Raw genomic sequence first — 17908 nt, forward strand, 5'->3', positions numbered from 1 at the left:
GAATGGAATCAACCCGAGTAGAAAGAAAAGGAAATGAATGGAACGGAACGGAATTGAATGGAGTGAAATGGAATGGAATTGAATGGAATCGAATGGAACCAAATGGATTGGAATGGAATGGAATGGAATGGAATGGAATGGAATGGAATGGAATGGAATCAACCCGAGTAGAATGGAATGGATTGGAATTGAATGGAATGGAAAGGAATGGAATGGAATCGAATCGAATGGAATCGAGTGGAATGGAATGGAATGGAATGGAATGGAATGGAATGGAATCAACCCGAGTAGAACGGAATGGAATGGAATGGAATGGAATGGAATGGAATGGAAGGGAATTCAATGGAATAGAATGGAATGGAATGGAATGGAAGGAATCGAATGGAATCGAATGGAATCAAATGGAATGGAGTGGAATAGAATGGAATCAACCCGAGTAGAATGGAATGGATTGGAACGGAATGGAATGGAATGGAATGGAATGGAATGGAATGGAATCGAATGGAATCGAATGGAAGCGAATTGAAGGGAATGGAATGCAATGGAATGGAATGGAATGGAATGGAATGGAATCAACCCGAGTAGAACGGAATGGAATGGAATGGAATGGAATGGAAAGGAAAGGAATGGAATGTAATGGAATGGAATGGAATGGAATGCAATGGAATGGAATAGAATGGAATTCAATGGAATAGAATGGAATGGAATGGAATGGAATGGAATGAACCCGAGTGGAATGGAATGGAATGGAAAGGAATCGAATAGAATGGAATGGAATGGAATGGAATGGAATGGAATCAAGCCGAGTAGAATGAAATGGATTGGAATGGAATGGAATGGAATGGAATGGAATTCAATAGAATAGAATGGAATGGAATGGAATGGAATGGAATGGAATGGAATGGAATGGAATGGAATCGAATGGAATCGAATGGAATCGAATGGAGTGGAATGGAATAGAATTGAATCAACCCGAATAGAAAGGAACGGAACCGGACGGAACCGAACGGAACGGAATGGAATGGAATGGAGTGAAATGGAAAGGAATCGAATGGAATCGAATGGAACCGAATGGAATGGAATGGAAGGGAATGGAATGGAACGGAATGGAATGGAATGGAATGGAATGGAATCAACCCGAGTAGAATGGAATGGATTGGAATGGAATGGAATGGAATGGAAGGGAATGGAATCGAATGGAATCGAATGGAATGGAATCGAATGGAATGGAATGGAATGGAATGGAATGGAATGGAATTCAATGGAATAGAATGGAATGGAATGGAATGGAATGGAATGAACCCGAATAGAACGGAATGGAATGGAATAGAATGGAATGGAATGGAATGGAATGGAATGGAATGGAATGGAATGGAATCGAATGGAATCGAATGGAATGGAATGGAAAGGAATGGTATGGAATGGAATGGAATGGAATCAACCCGAGTAGAATGGAAAGGATTGGAATGGAATGGAATGGAATGGAATGGAATTCAATGGAATAGAATGGAATGGAATGGAATGGAATGGAATGGAATGGAATGGAATGGAATGGAATGGAATGGAATTCAAAGGAATAGAATGGAATGGAATGGAATGGAATGGAATGAACCCGAGTAGAACGGAATGGAACGGAACGGAACGGAACGGAACGGAATGGAATGGAATCAACCCGAGTAGACTGGAATGGATTGGAATGGAATGGAATGGAATGGAATGGAATTCAATGGAATAGAATGGAATGGAATGGAATGGAAAGGAATGGAATGGAATGGAATGGAATTGAATGGAATCGAATGGAATCGAACGGAATGGAGTGGAGTAGAATGGAATCAACCCGAGTAGAACGGAATGGAATGGAACGGAATGGACCGGAACGGAACGGAATGGAATGGAGTGAAATGGAATGGAATCGAATGGAACCGAAAGGCATGGAATGGCATGGAATGGAATGGAATGGAATGGAATGGAATGGAATGGAATGGAATAGAATGGAATCAACCCGAGTAGAACGGAATGGAATGGAATGGAATGGAATGGAATGGAATGGAATGGAATGGAATGGAATGGAATGGAATGGAATTCAATGGAATAGAATGGAATGGAATGGATTGGAATGGAATGGAATGGAATGGAATGGAAAGGAAAGGAATGGAATGGAATGGAATGGAATGGAATGGAATGCAATGGAATGGAATAGAATGGAATTCAATGGAATAGAATGGAATGGAATGGAATGGAATGGAATGGAATGAACCCGAGTGGAATGGAATGGAATGGAAAGGAATCGAATGGAATGGAATGGAATGGAATGGAATGGAATGGAATGGAATGGAATCAACCCGACTAGAATGAAATGGATTGGAATGGAATGGAATGGAATGGAATGGAATTCAATAGAGTAGAATGGAATGGAATGAAATGGAATGGAATGGAACGGAATGGAATGGAATGGAATGGAATCGAATGGAATCGAATGGAATCGAATGGAGTGGAATGGAATAGAATTGAATCAACCCGAATAGAACGGAACGGAACCGAACGGAACGGAACGGAACGGAACGGAATGGAATGGAATGGAGTGAAATGGAATGGAATCGAATGGAATCGAATGGAACCGAATGGAATGGAATGGAAGGGAATGGAATGGAACGGAATGGAATGGAATGGAATGGAATGGAATCAACCCGAGTAGAATGGAATGGATTGGAATGGAATGGAATGGAATGGAAGGGAATGGAATCGAATGGAATCGAATGGAATGGAATCGAATGGAATGGAATGGAATGGAATGGAATGGAATGGAATGGAATGGAATGGAATGGAATGGAATCAACCCAAGTAGAACGGAATGGAATGGAATGGAATGGAATGGAATGGAATGGAATGGAATTCAATGGAATAGAATGGAATGGAATGGAATTGAATGGAATGGAATGAACCCGAGTGGAATGGAATGGAATGGAATGGAATGGAGTGGAGTGGAGTGGATTGGAGTGGAGTGGAGTGGAGTGGAGTTGAGTGGAGTGGAATGGAATGGAATGGAGTGGAGTGGAATGGAATGGAATGGAATGGAATGGAATGGAAAGGAATGGAATGAACCCGAGTAGAACGGAATGGAATGGAATGGAATTGAATGAAATGGAATGGAATGGAATCGAATGGAATCGAATGGAATGGAATGGAAGGGAATGGAATGGAATGGAATGGAATGGAATGGAATGGAATCAACCCGAGTAGAATGGAATGGATTGGAATGGAATGGAATGGAATGGAATGGAATCGAATGGAATCGAATGGAATGGAATGGAATGGAATGGAATGGAATGGAATGGAATGGAATCAACCCGAGTAGAACGGAATGAAATGGAATGGAATGGAATGGAATGGAATTCAATGGAATAGAATGGAATGGAATGGAATGGAATGGAATGAACCCGAGTAGAACGGAATGGAATGGAATGGAATGGAATGGAATGGAATGGAATGGAATGGAATCGAATGGAATCGAATGGAATGGAATGGAACGGAATGGAACGGAATGGAATGGAATGGAACGGAATGGAATGGAATGGAATGGAATCGAATGGAATGGAATGGAATCAACCCGAGAAGAATGGAATGGATTGGAATGGAATGGAATGGAATGGAATGGAATGGTATGGAATTCAATGGAATAGAATGAAATGGAATGGAATGGAATGGAATGGAATGCAATCGAATGGAATCGAATGGAATCGAACGGAATGGAGTGGAATAGAATGGAATCAACCCGAGTAGAAGGGAATGGAATGGAACGGAATGGAACGGAACGGAGCGGAACGGAATGGAATGGAGTGAAATGGAATGGAATCGAATGGAATCGAATGGAAACGAATGGAATGGAATGGAATGGAATGGAATGGAATGGAATGGAATAGAATCAACCCGAGTAGAATGGAATGGATAGGAATGGAATGGAGTGGAATGGAATGGAATGGAATCGAATGGAATCGAATGGAATAGAAAGGAATGGAATGGAATGGAATGGAATGGAATTCAATGGAATAGAATGGAATGGAATGGAATAGAATGGAATGGAATGAAATCGAATGGAATCGAATGAAATCGAATGGAATGGAATGGAATAGAATGGAATCAACCCGAGTAGAAAGGAATGGAATGGAATGGAATGGAATGGAATGGAATGGAATGGAATGGAATGGAATGGAATGGAATGCAATGAAATGGAATGGAATGGAATCAACCCGAGTAGAATGGAACGGATTGGAATGGATTGGAATGGAATCGAATGGAATGGACTGGAATGAAATGGAATGGAATGGAATGGAATGGAATGGAAAGGAATGGAATGGAATGGAATGGAATGGAATGGAATCAACCCGAGTAGAATGGAACGGATTGGAATGGAATGGAATGGAATCGAATGGACTGGAAGGGAATGGAATGGAATGGAATGGAATGGAATGGACCCGAGTAGAACGGAGTGGAATGGAATGGAATGGAATGGAATGGAATGGAATGGAATGAACCCGAGTAGAACGGAATGGAATGGAATGGAATGGAATGGAATTGAATGGAATGGAATGGAATGGAATGGAATGGAATGGAATGGAATGGAATGGAATGGAATCAACCCGATTAGAATGGAATGGATAGGAATGGAATGGAATGGAATGGAATGGAATACAATAGAATAGAATGGAATGGAATGGAATGGAATGGAATGGAATGGAATCGAATGGAATCGAATGGAATCGAATGGTATGGAGTGGAATAGAATGGAATCAACCCGAATAGACCGGAACGGAACGGAATGGAACGGAATGGAACGGAACGGAATGGAATGGAGTGAAATGCAATGGAATAGAATGGAATCGAATGGAACCGAATCGAATGGAATGGAATGGTATGGAATGGAATGGAATGGAATGGAATGGAATCAACCCGAGGAGAATGGAATGGATTGGAATGGAGTGGAATGGAATGGAATCGAGAGGAATCGAATGCAATGGAATGGAATGGAATGGAATGGAATGGAATGGAATGGAATGGAATGGAATCAACCCGAGTAGAACGGAATGGAATGGAATGGAATGGAACGGAATTTAATGGAATTCAATGGAATGGAATGGAATGGAATTAAATGGAATGGAATGGAATGGAATCAACCCGAGTAGAACGGAATTGAACGGAATGGAATGGAATGGAATGGAATTGAATGGAATGGAATGGATCCGAGTAGAATGGAATGGAATGCAATGGAATGGAATGGAATGGAATGGAATGGAATGGAATGGAATGGAATGGAATGGAATGGAATGGAATGGAATGGAATCAACCCGAGAAGAATGGAAAGGATTGGAATGGAATGGAATGGAATGGAATGGAATTCAATGGAATAGAATGAAATGGAATGGAATGGAATGGAATGGAATGGAATGGAATGGAATCGAATGGAATCGAATGGAATCGAATGGAATGGAGTGGAATAGAATGGAATCAACCCGAGTAGAATGGAATGGAATGGAACGGAATGGAACGGAAAGGAACAGAATGGAACGGAACGGAACGGAACGGAATGGAATGGAGTGAAATACAATGGAATCGAATGGAATCGAATGGAACCGAATGGAATGGAATGGAAGGGAATGGAATGGAATGGAATGGAATGGAATGGAATGGAATGGAATGGAATGGAATGGAATGGAATCAACCCGAGTAGAATGGAATGGATTGGAATGGAATGGAATGGAATGGAATGGAATGTAATGGAATGGAATGGAATGGAATCGAATGGAATCGAATAGAATCGAATGGAATGGAGTGGAATAGAATGGAATCAACCCGAATAGAACGGAACGGAACGGAACGGAATGGAATGGAATCGAATGGAATCGAATGGAATGGAATGGAATGGAATGGAATGGAATCAACCCGAGTAGAAAGGAATGGAATGGAATGGAATGGAATGGAATGGAATGGAATGGAATGGAATGGAATGGAATGAACCCGCGTAGAACTTAATGGAATGGAGTGGAATGGAATGGAATGGAATGGAGTGGAATGGAATCGAATGGAATGGAATGGAATGGAATGGAATGGAATGGAATGGAATGGAATGGAATCGAATGGAATCGAATGGAATGGAATGGAATGGAATGGAATGGAATGGAATGGAATCAACCCGAGTCGAATGGAATGGATTGGAATGGAATGGAATGGAATGGAATGGAATGGAATGGAATCGAATGGAATCGAATGGAATCGAACGGAGTGGAGTGGAATAGAAAGGAATCAACCCGAGTAGAACGGAATGGATTGGAATGGAATGGAATGGAATGGAATGGAATGGAATGGAGTGGAATCGAATGGAATAGAACGGAATGGAATGGAATGGAATGGACCCGAGTAGAACGGAATGTAATGTAATGTAATGGAATGGAATGGAATGGAATGGAATGGAATGGAATGGAATGAACCCGAGTAGAACGGAATGGAATGGAATGGAATGGAATGGAATCAACCTGAGTAGAATGGAATGGATAAGAATGGAATGGAATGGAATGGAATGGAATTCAATAGAATAGAATGGAAGGGAATGGGATGGAATGGAATGGAATGGAATGGAATGGAATGGAATCGAATGGAATCGAATGGAATCGAATGGAATGGAGTGGAATAGAATGGAATCAACCCGAGTATAACGGAACGGAAAGGAACGGAACGGAACGGAATGGAATGGAGTGAAACGGAATGGAATCGAATGGAATCGAATGGAACCGAATGGATTGGAATGGAAGGGAATGGAATGGAATGGAATGGAATGGAATGGAATGGAATGGAATCAACCCGAGTAGAATGGAATGGATTGGAATGGAACGGAACGGAACGGAATGGAACGGAACGGAAAGGAACGGAATGGAATGGAGTGAAATGCAATGGAATCGAATGGAATCGAATGGAACCGAATGGAATGGAATGGAATGGAATGGAATGGAATGGAATGGAATGGAATGGAATGGAATCAACCCGAGTAGAATGGAATGGATTGGAATGGAATGGAATGGAATGGAATGGAATTCAATAGAATATAATGGAATGGAATGGAATGGAATGGAATGGAATGGAATGGAATCGAATGGAATCGAATGGAATCGAATGGAATGGAGTGGAACAGAATGGAATCAACCCGAATAGAACGGAACGGAACGGAACGGAATGGAATGGAACGGAATGAAATGGAATGGAATCGAATGGAATCGAATGGAACAGAATGGAATGGAACCGAAGGGAATGGAATGGAATGGAATGGAATGGAATGGAATCAACCCGAGAATAATGGAATGGATTGGAATGGAATGGAATGGAATGGAATGGAATGGAATGGAATGGAATGGAATCGAATGGAATGGAATGGAATTGAATGGAACGGAACGGAATGGAATGGAATTGAATGGAATAGAATGGAATCAACCCGAGTAGAAAGGAATGGAATGGAATGGAATGGAATGGAATGGAATGGAATGGAATGGAATGGAATGGAATGGAATGGAATGGAATTCAATTGAATGGAATGGAATGGAATGGAATGGAATGGAATGGAATGGAATGTAATGGAATGGAATGAACACGAGTAGAACTTAATGGAATGGAATGGAAAGGAATGGAATGGAATGGAATGGAATCGAATGGAATGGAATGGAATGGAATGGAATGGAATGGAATGGAATGGAATGGAATGGAATCAACCCGAGTCGAATGGAATGGAATGGAATGGAATGGAATGGAATTCAATAGAATATAATGGAATGGAATGGAATGGAATGGAATGGAATGGAATGGAATGGAATCGAATGGAATCGAATGGAATCAAATGGAATAGAATGGAATGGAGTGGAATAGAATGGAATCAACCCGAATAGAACGGAACGGAACGGAACGGAATGGAATGGAACGGAGTGAAATGGAATGGAATCGAAGGGAATCGAATGGAACAGAATGGAATGGAACCGAAGGGAATGGAATGGAATGGAATGGAATGGAATCAACCCGAGTAGAATGGAATGGATTGGAATGGAATGGAATGGAATGGAATGGAACGGAATGGAATGGAATCGTATGGAATCAAATTGAATGGAATGGAATGGAATGGAATGGAATGGAATGGAATGGAATGGAATGGAATGGAATCAACCCGAGTAGAAAGGAATGGAATGGAATGGAATGGAATGGATTGGAATGGAATGGAATGGAATGGAATGGAATGGAATGGAATGGAATGGAATTCAATGGAATGGAATGGAATGGAATGGAATGGAATGGAATGAACATGCGTAGAACTTAATGGAATGGAGTGGAATGGAATGGAATGGAATGGAATGGAATGGAATGGAATGGAATGGAATCGAATGGAATGGAATGGAATGGAATGGAATGGAATGGAATGGAATGGAATGGAATGGAATGGAATGGAATGGAATCAACCCGAGTCGAATGGAATGGATTGGAATGGAATGGAATGGAATGGAATGGAATGGAATGGAGTGGAATCGAATGGAATAGAATGGAATGGAATGGAATGGAATGGACCCGAGTAGAACGGAATGGAATGGAATGGAATGGAATGGAATGGAATGGAATGGAATGAACCAGAGTAGAACGGAATGGAATGGAATGGAATGGAATGGAATCAACCCGAGTAGAATGGAATGGATTGGAATGGAATGGAATGGAATGGAATGGAATGGAATGGAGTGGAATCGAATCGAATGGAATCGAGTGGAATCGAATGGAATGGAATGGAAGGGAATGGAATGGAATGGAATGGAATGGAATGGAATGGAATGGAATGGAATCAACCAGAGTAGAATGGAATGGATTGGAAGGGAATGGAATGGAATGGAGTGGAATAGAATGGAATCAACCCGAGTAGAACGGAATGGAATGGAACGGAATGGAACGGAACGGAACGGAACGGAACGGAACGGAATTGAATGGAGTGAATTTGAATGGAATCGAATGGGATCGAATGGAACCGAATGGAATGGAATGGAAGGGAATGGAATGGAATGGAATGGAATGGAATGGAATCAACCAGAGTAGAATGGAATGGATTGCAATGGAATGGAATGGAATGGAATGGAATGGAATGGAATGGAATGGAATGGAATGGAATGGAATCAACCCGAGTAGAATGGAATGGATTGGAATGGAATGCAATGGAATGGAATGGAATTCAATAGAATATAATGGAATGGAATGGAATGGAATGGAATGGAATGGAATGGAATGGAATGGAATCGAATGGAATCGAATGGAATGGAGTGGATTATAATGGAATCAACCTGAATAGAACGGAACGGAACGGAACGGAATGGAATGGAATGGAGTGAAATGGAATGGAATCGAATGGAATCGAATGGAATCGAGTGGAATGGAATGGAAGGGAATGGAATGGAATGGAATGGAATGGAATGGAATCAACCCGAGTAGAATGGAATGGATTGGAATGGAATGGAATGGAATGGAATGGAATGGAATGGAATCAACCCGAGTAGAACGGAATGGAACGGAATGGAATGGAATGGAATGGAATGGAATGGAATGGAATGGAATGGAATGGAATTCAATGGAATAGAATGGAATGGAATTGAATGGAATTGAATGAATCCGAGTAGAACGGAATGGAATGCAATGGAATTGAATGGAATGGAATGGAATGGAATGGAATGGAATGGAATGGAATGGAATGGAATCAAACCGAGTAGAATGGAATGGATTGGAATGCAATGGAATGGTATGGAATGGAATTCAATGGAATAGAATGAAATGGAATGGAATGGAATGGAATGGAATGGAATGGAATGGAATGGAATCGAATGGAATCGTATGGAATCGAATGGAATGGAGTGGAATAGAATGGAATCAACCCGAGTAGAACGGAATGGAATGGAACGGAATGGAACGGAACGGAACGGAATGGAACGGAACGGAAAGGAACGGAATGGAATGGAGTGAAATGCAATGGAATCGAATGGAATCGAATGGAACCGAATGGAATGGAATGGAATGGAATGGAATGGAATGGAATGGAATGGAAGGGAATGGAATGGAATGGAATGGAATGGAATCAACCCGAGTAGAATGGAATGGATTGGAATGGAATGGAATGGAATGGAATGGAATTCAATAGAATATAATGGAATGGAATGGAATGGAATGGAATGGAATGGAATCGAATGGAATCGAATGGAATCGAATGGAATGGAGTGGAATAGAATGGAATCAACCCGAATAGAACGGAATGGAACGGAACGGAATGGAATGGAACGGAGTGAAATGGAATGGAATCGAATGGAATCGAATGGAACAGAATGGAATGGAACCGAAGGGAATGGAATGGAATGGAATGGAATGGAATGGAATCAACCCGAGAATAATGGAATGGATTGGAATGGAATGGAATGGAATGGAATGGAATCGAATGGAATCGAATGGAATAGAATGGAATGGAATGGAATGGAATGGACCCGAGTAGAACGGAATGGAATGGAATGGAATGGAATGGAATGGAATGGAATGGAATGGAATGGAATGGAATGGAATGGAATGGAATGGAATGGAATGAACCCGAGTAGAACGGAATGGAATGGAATGGAATGGAATGGAATCAACCCGAGTAGAATGGAATGGATAGGAATGGAATGGAATGGAATGGAATGGAATTCAGTAGAATAGAATGGAAGGGAATGGGATGGAATGGAATGGAATGGAATGGAATGGAATGGAATCGAATGGAATCGAATGGAATCGAATGGAATGGAGTGGAATAGAATGGAATCAACCCGAGTAGAACGGAACGGAAAGGAACGGAACGGAACGGAATGGAATGGAGTGAATTGGTATGGAATCGAATGGAATCGAATGGAACCGAATGGATGGGAATGGAAGGGAATGGAATGGAATGGAATGGAATGGAATGGAATCAACCCGAGTAGAATGGAATGGATTGGACTGGAATGGAATGGAATCGAATGGAATCGAATCGAATCGAATGGAAAAGAGTGGATTGGAATGTAATGGAATGGAATGGAATGGAATGGAATGGAATGGAATGGAATCAACCCGAGTAGAATGGAATGGATTGGAATGGAAAGGAATGGAATGGAATGGAATGGAATGGAATGGAATGGAATGGAATCAACCCGAGTAGAACGGAATGGATTGGAATGGAATGGAATGGAATGGAATGGAATGGAATGGAATGGATTGGAATCGAATCGAATGGAATCGAGTGGAATGGAATGGAATGGAATGGAATGGAATGGCATGGAATGGAATGGAATCAACCAGAGTAGAACGGAATGGAATGGAATGGAATGGAATGGAATGGAATGGAATGGAATGGAATGGAATGGAATCGAATGGAATCAAATGGAATCGAATGGAATGGAGTGAAATAGAATGGAATCAAACCGAGTAGAATGGAATGGATTGGAATGGAATGGAATGGAATGGAATGGAATGGAATCGAATCGAATCGAATGGAATCGAATGAAATCGAATGGAAGGGAATTAAATGGAATGGAATGGAATGGAATGGAATGGAATGGAATCAACCCAAGTAGAACGGAATGGAATGGAATGGAATGGAATGGAATGGAATGCAATGGAATTCAATGGAATAGAATGGAATGGAATGGAATGGAATGGAATGGAATGAACCCGAATAGAACGGAATGGAATGGAATGGAATGGAATGGAATGGAATGGAATGGAATGGAATGGAATGGAATGGAATGGAATGGAATCAACCCGAGTAGAATGGAATGGATTGGAATGGAATGCAATGGAATGGAATGGAATTCAATAGAATATAATGGAATGGAATGGAATGGAATGGAATGGAATGGAATGGAATGGAATGGAATGGAATCGAATGGAATCGAATGGAATGGAGTGGAATATAATGGAATCAACCTGAATAGAACGGAACGGAACGGAACGGAATGGAATGGAATGGAGTGAAATGGAATGGAATCGAATGGAATCGAATGGAATCGAGTGGAATGGAATGGAAGGGAATGCAATGGAATGGAATGGAATGGAATGTAATCAACCCGAGTAGAATGGAATGGATTGGAATGGAATGGAATGGAATGGAATGGAATGGAATGGAATCAACCCGAGTAGAACGGAATGGAACGGAATGGAATGGAATGGAATGGAATGGAATGGAATGGAATGGAATGGAATGGAATTCAATGGAATAGAATGGAATGGAATTGAATGGAATTGAATGAATCCGAGTAGAACGGAATGGAATGCAATGGAATTGAATGGAATGGAATGGAATGGAATGGAATGGAATGGAATGGAATCAAACCGAGTAGAATGGAATGGATTGGAATGCAATGGAATGGTATGGAATGGAATTCAATGGAATAGAATGAAATGGAATGGAATGGAATGGAATGGAATGGAATGGAATGGAATGGAATCGAATGGAATCGTATGGAATCGAATGGAATGGAGTGGAATAGAATGGAATCAACCCGAGTAGAACGGAATGGAATGGAACGGAATGGAACGGAACGGAACGGAATGGAACGGAACGGAAAGGAACGGAATGGAATGGAGTGAAATGCAATGGAATCGAATGGAATCGAATGGAACCGAATGGAATGGAATGGAATGGAATGGAATGGAATGGAATGGAAGGGAATGGAATGGAATGGAATGGAATGGAATCAACCCGAGTAGAATGGAATGGATTGGAATGGAATGGAATGGAATGGAATGGAATTCAATAGAATATAATGGAATGGAATGGAATGGAATGGAATGGAATGGAATCGAATGGAATCGAATGGAATCGAATGGAATGGAGTGGAATAGAATGGAATCAACCCGAATAGAACGGAATGGAACGGAACGGAATGGAATGGAACGGAGTGAAATGGAATGGAATCGAATGGAATCGAATGGAACAGAATGGAATGGAACCGAAGGGAATGGAATGGAATGGAATGGAATGGAATGGAATCAACCCGAGAATAATGGAATGGATTGGAATGGAATGGAATGGAATGGAATGGAATCGAATGGAATCGAATGGAATAGAATGGAATGGAATGGAATGGAATGGACCCGAGTAGAACGGAATGGAATGGAATGGAATGGAATGGAATGGAATGGAATGGAATGGAATGGAATGGAATGGAATGAACCCGAGTAGAACGGAATGGAATGGAATGGAATGGAATGGAATCAACCCGAGTAGAATGGAATGGATAGGAATGGAATTTAATGGAATGGAACGGAATTCAGTAGAATAGAATGGAAGGGAATGGGATGGAATGGAATGGAATGGAATGGAATGGAATGGAATCGAATGGAATCGAATGGAATCGAATGGAATGGAGTGGAATAGAATGGAATCAACCCGAGTAGAACGGAACGGAAAGGAACGGAACGGAACGGAATGGAATGGAGTGAATTGGTATGGAATCGAATGGAATCGAATGGAACCGAATGGATGGGAATGGAAGGGAATGGAATGGAATGGAATGGAATGGAATGGAATCAACCCGAGTAGAATGGAATGGATTGGACTGGAATGGAATGGAATCGAATGGAATCGAATCGAATCGAATGGAAAAGAGTGGATTGGAATGTAATGGAATGGAATGGAATGGAATGGAATGGAATGGAATCAACCCGAGTAGAATGGAATGGATTGGAATGGAAAGGAATGGAATGGAATGGAATGGAATGGAATTGAATGGAATCGAATGGAATCGAATGGAATCGAATTGAATGGAGTGGAATAGAATGGAATCAACCCGAGTAGAACGGAACGGAAAGGAATGGAACGGAACGGAATGAAATGGAGTGAAATGGAATGGAATCGAATGGAATCGAATGGAACCGAATGGATTGGAATGGAAGGGAATGGAATGGAATGGAATGGAATGGAATGGAATGGAATCAACCCGAGTAGAACGGAATGGATTGGAATGGAATGGAATGGAATGGAATGGAATGGAATGGAATGGATTGGAATCGAATCGAATGGAATCGAGTGGAATGGAATGGAATGGAATGGAATGGAATGGCATGGAATGGAATGGAATCAACCAGAGTAGAACGGAATGGAATGGAATGGAATGGAATGGAATGGAATGGAATGGAATGGAATGGAATGGAATCGAATGGAATCAAATGGAATCGAATGGAATGGAGTGAAATAGAATGGAATCAAACCGAGTAGAATGGAATGGATTGGAATGGAATGGAATGGAATGGAATCGAATCGAATCGAATCGAATGGAATCGAATGAAATCGAATGGAAGGGAATTAAATGGAATGGAATGGAATGGAATGGAATGGAATGGAATCAACCCAAGTAGAACGGAATGGAATGGAATGGAATGGAATGGAATGGAATGGAATGGAATTCAATGGAATAGAATGGAATGGAATGGAATGGAATGGAATGGAATGAACCCGAATAGAACGGAATGGAATGGAATGGAATGGAATGGAATGGAATGGAATGGAATCGAATGGAATCGAATTGAATGGAATGGAAAGAAATGGAATGGAATGGAATGGAATGGAATCAACCCGAGTAGAATGGAAAGGATTGGAATGGAATGGAATGGAATGGAATGGAATTCAATGGAATAGAATGTAATGGAATGGAAAGGAATGGAATGGAATGGAATGGAATCGAATGGAATCGAATGGAATCGAATGGTATCGAATGGAATGGAGTGGAATAGAATGGAATCAACCTGAGTAGAACGGAACGGAACGGAACGGAACCGAATGGAGTGAAACGGAATGGAATCGAATGGAATTGAATGGAACCGAATGGAATGGAATGGAAGGGAAGGGAATGGAATGGAATGGAATGGAATGGAATCAACCCGAGTAGAATGGAATGGATTGGAATGGAATGGAATGGAATGGAATGGAATGGAATCGAATGGAATCGAATGGAATCGAATGGAATGGAATGGAATGGAATGGAATGGAATGGAATGGAATGGAATGGAATGGAATAATCCCGAGTAGAATGGAATGGAATGGAATGGAATTGAATGGAATGGAATGGAATGGAATTGAATGGAATTCAATGGAATAGAATGGAATGGAATGGAATGGAATGGAATGAACCCGAGTAGAACGGAATGGAACGGAACGGAACGGAACGGAACGGAATGGAATGGAATCAACCCGAGTAGAATTGAATGGATTGGAATGGAATGGAATGGAATGGAACGGAGTTCAATGGAATAGAATGGAATGGAATGGAATGGAAAGGAATCGAATGGAATGGAATGGAATGGAATGGAATGGAATGGAATTAAATGGAAAGGAATCGAATGGAATGGAATGGAATGGAATGGAATTGAATGGAATCGAATGGAATCAAACGGAATGGAGTGGAGTAGAATGGAATCAACCCGAGTAGAACGGAATGGAATGGAACGGAATGGAACGGAACGGAACGGAACGGAACGGAATGGAATGGACTGAAATGGAATGGAATCGAATGGAATCGAATGGAACCGAATGGCATGGAATGGAATGGAATGGAATGGAATGGAATGGAATGGAATGGAATCAACCCGAGTAGAACGGAATGGAATGGAATGGAATGGAATGGAATGGAATGGAATGGAATGGAATGGAATGGAATGGAATGGAATTCAATGGAATAGAATGGAATGGAATGGATTGGAATGGAATGGAATGGAATGGAATGGAAAGGAATGGAATGCAATGGAATGGAATCAACCCGAGTAGAACGGAATGGAATGGAACGGAATGGAACGGAACGGAACGGAATGGAACGGAACGGAAAGGAACGGAATGGAATTGAGTGAAATGCAATGGAATCGAATGGAATCGAATGGAACCGAATGGAATGGAATGGAATGGAAAGGAATGGAATGGAATGGAATGGAATGGAATGGAATGGAATGGAATCAACCCGAGTAGAATGGAATGGATTGGAATGGAATGGAATGGAATGGAATGGAATTCAATAGAATATAATGGAATGAAATGGAATGGAATGGAATGGAATGGAATGGAATCGAATGGAATCGAATGGAATCGAATGGAATGGAGTGGAATAGAATGGAATCAACCCGAATAGAACGGAACGGAACGGAACGGAATGGAATGGAACGGAGTGAAATGGAATGGAATCGAATGGAATCGAATGGAACAGAATGGAATGGAACCGAAGGGAATGGAATGGAATGGAATGGAATCAACCCGAGAAGAATGGAATGGATTGGAATGGAATGGAATGGAATGGAAAGGAAAGGAATGGAATGGAATCGAATGGAATGGAATGGAATGCAATGGAATGGAATGGAATGGAATGGAATGGAATTGAATGGAATGGAATCAACCCGAGTAGAAAGGAATGGAATGGAATGGAATGGAATGGAATGGAATGGAATGGAATGGAATTCAATTGAATGGAATGGAATGGAATGGAATGGAATGCAATGGAATGAACCCGAGTAGAACTTAATGGAATGGAATGGAAAGGAATGGAATGGAATGGAATGGAATGGAATGGAATGGAATGGAATCAACCCGAGTCGAATGGAATGGAATGGAATGGAATGGAATGGAATGGAATGGAATGGAATGGAATGGAATGGAATGGAATGGAATTCAATGGAATAGAATGAAATGGAATGGAATGGAATGGAATGGAATCGAATGGAATCGAACGGAATGGAGTGGAATAGAATGGAATCAACCCGAGTAGAACGGAATGGATTGGAATGGATTGGAATGGAATGGAATGGAATGGAATGGAATGGAACGGAATGGAATGGAATGGAATGGAATGGAATGGCATGGAATGGAATGGAATGGAATGGAATCAACCCGAGTCGAATGGAATGGATTGGTATGGAATGGAATGGAATGGAATGGAATTCAATGGAATAGAATGAAATGGACTGGAATGGAATGGAATGGAATCGAATGGAATCAAATGGAATAGAATGGAATGGAATGGAATGGAATGGACCCGAGTAGAACGGAATGGAATGGAATGGAATGGAATGGAATGGAATGGAATGGAATGGAATGAACCCGAGTAGAACGGAATGGAATGGAATGGAATGGAATGGAATCAACCAGAGTAGAATGGAATGGATAGGAATGGAATGGAATGGAATGGAATGGAATTCAGTAGAATAGAATGGAAGGGAATGGGATGGAATGGAATGGAATGGAATCGAATGGAATCGAATGGAATCGAATGGAATGGAGTGGAATAGAATGGAATCAACCCGAGTAGAATGGAACGGAAAGGAACGGAACGGAACTGAATGGAATGGAGTGAATTGGTATGGAATCGAATGGAATCGAATGGAACCGAATGGATTGGAATGGAAGGGAATGGAATGGAATGGAATGGAATGGAATGGAATGGAATGGAATCAACCCGAGTAGAACGGAATGGATTGGACTGGAATGGAATGGAATCGAATGGAATCGAATCGAATCGAATGGAATCGAGTGGATTGGAATGGAATGGAATGGAAAGGAATCGAATGGAATGGAATGGAATGGAATGGAATTGAATGGAATCGAATGGAATCAAACGGAATGGAGTGGAGTAGAATGGAATCAACCCGAGTAGAACGGAATGGAATGGAACGGAATGGAACGGAACGGAACGGAACGGAACGGAATGGAATGGACTGAAATGGAATGGAATCGAATGGAATCGAATGGAACCGAATGGCATGGAATGGAATGGAATGGAATGGAATGGAATGGAATCAACCCGAGTAGAACGGAATGGAATGGAATGGAATGGAATGGAATGGAATGGAATGGAATGGAATGGAATTCAAT

The sequence above is a fragment of the Gorilla gorilla genome, chromosome 12, assembly GCF_029281585.2.
Source record: "Gorilla gorilla gorilla isolate KB3781 chromosome 12, NHGRI_mGorGor1-v2.1_pri, whole genome shotgun sequence".
Classification (NCBI taxonomy): domain Eukaryota; kingdom Metazoa; phylum Chordata; class Mammalia; order Primates; family Hominidae; genus Gorilla; species Gorilla gorilla.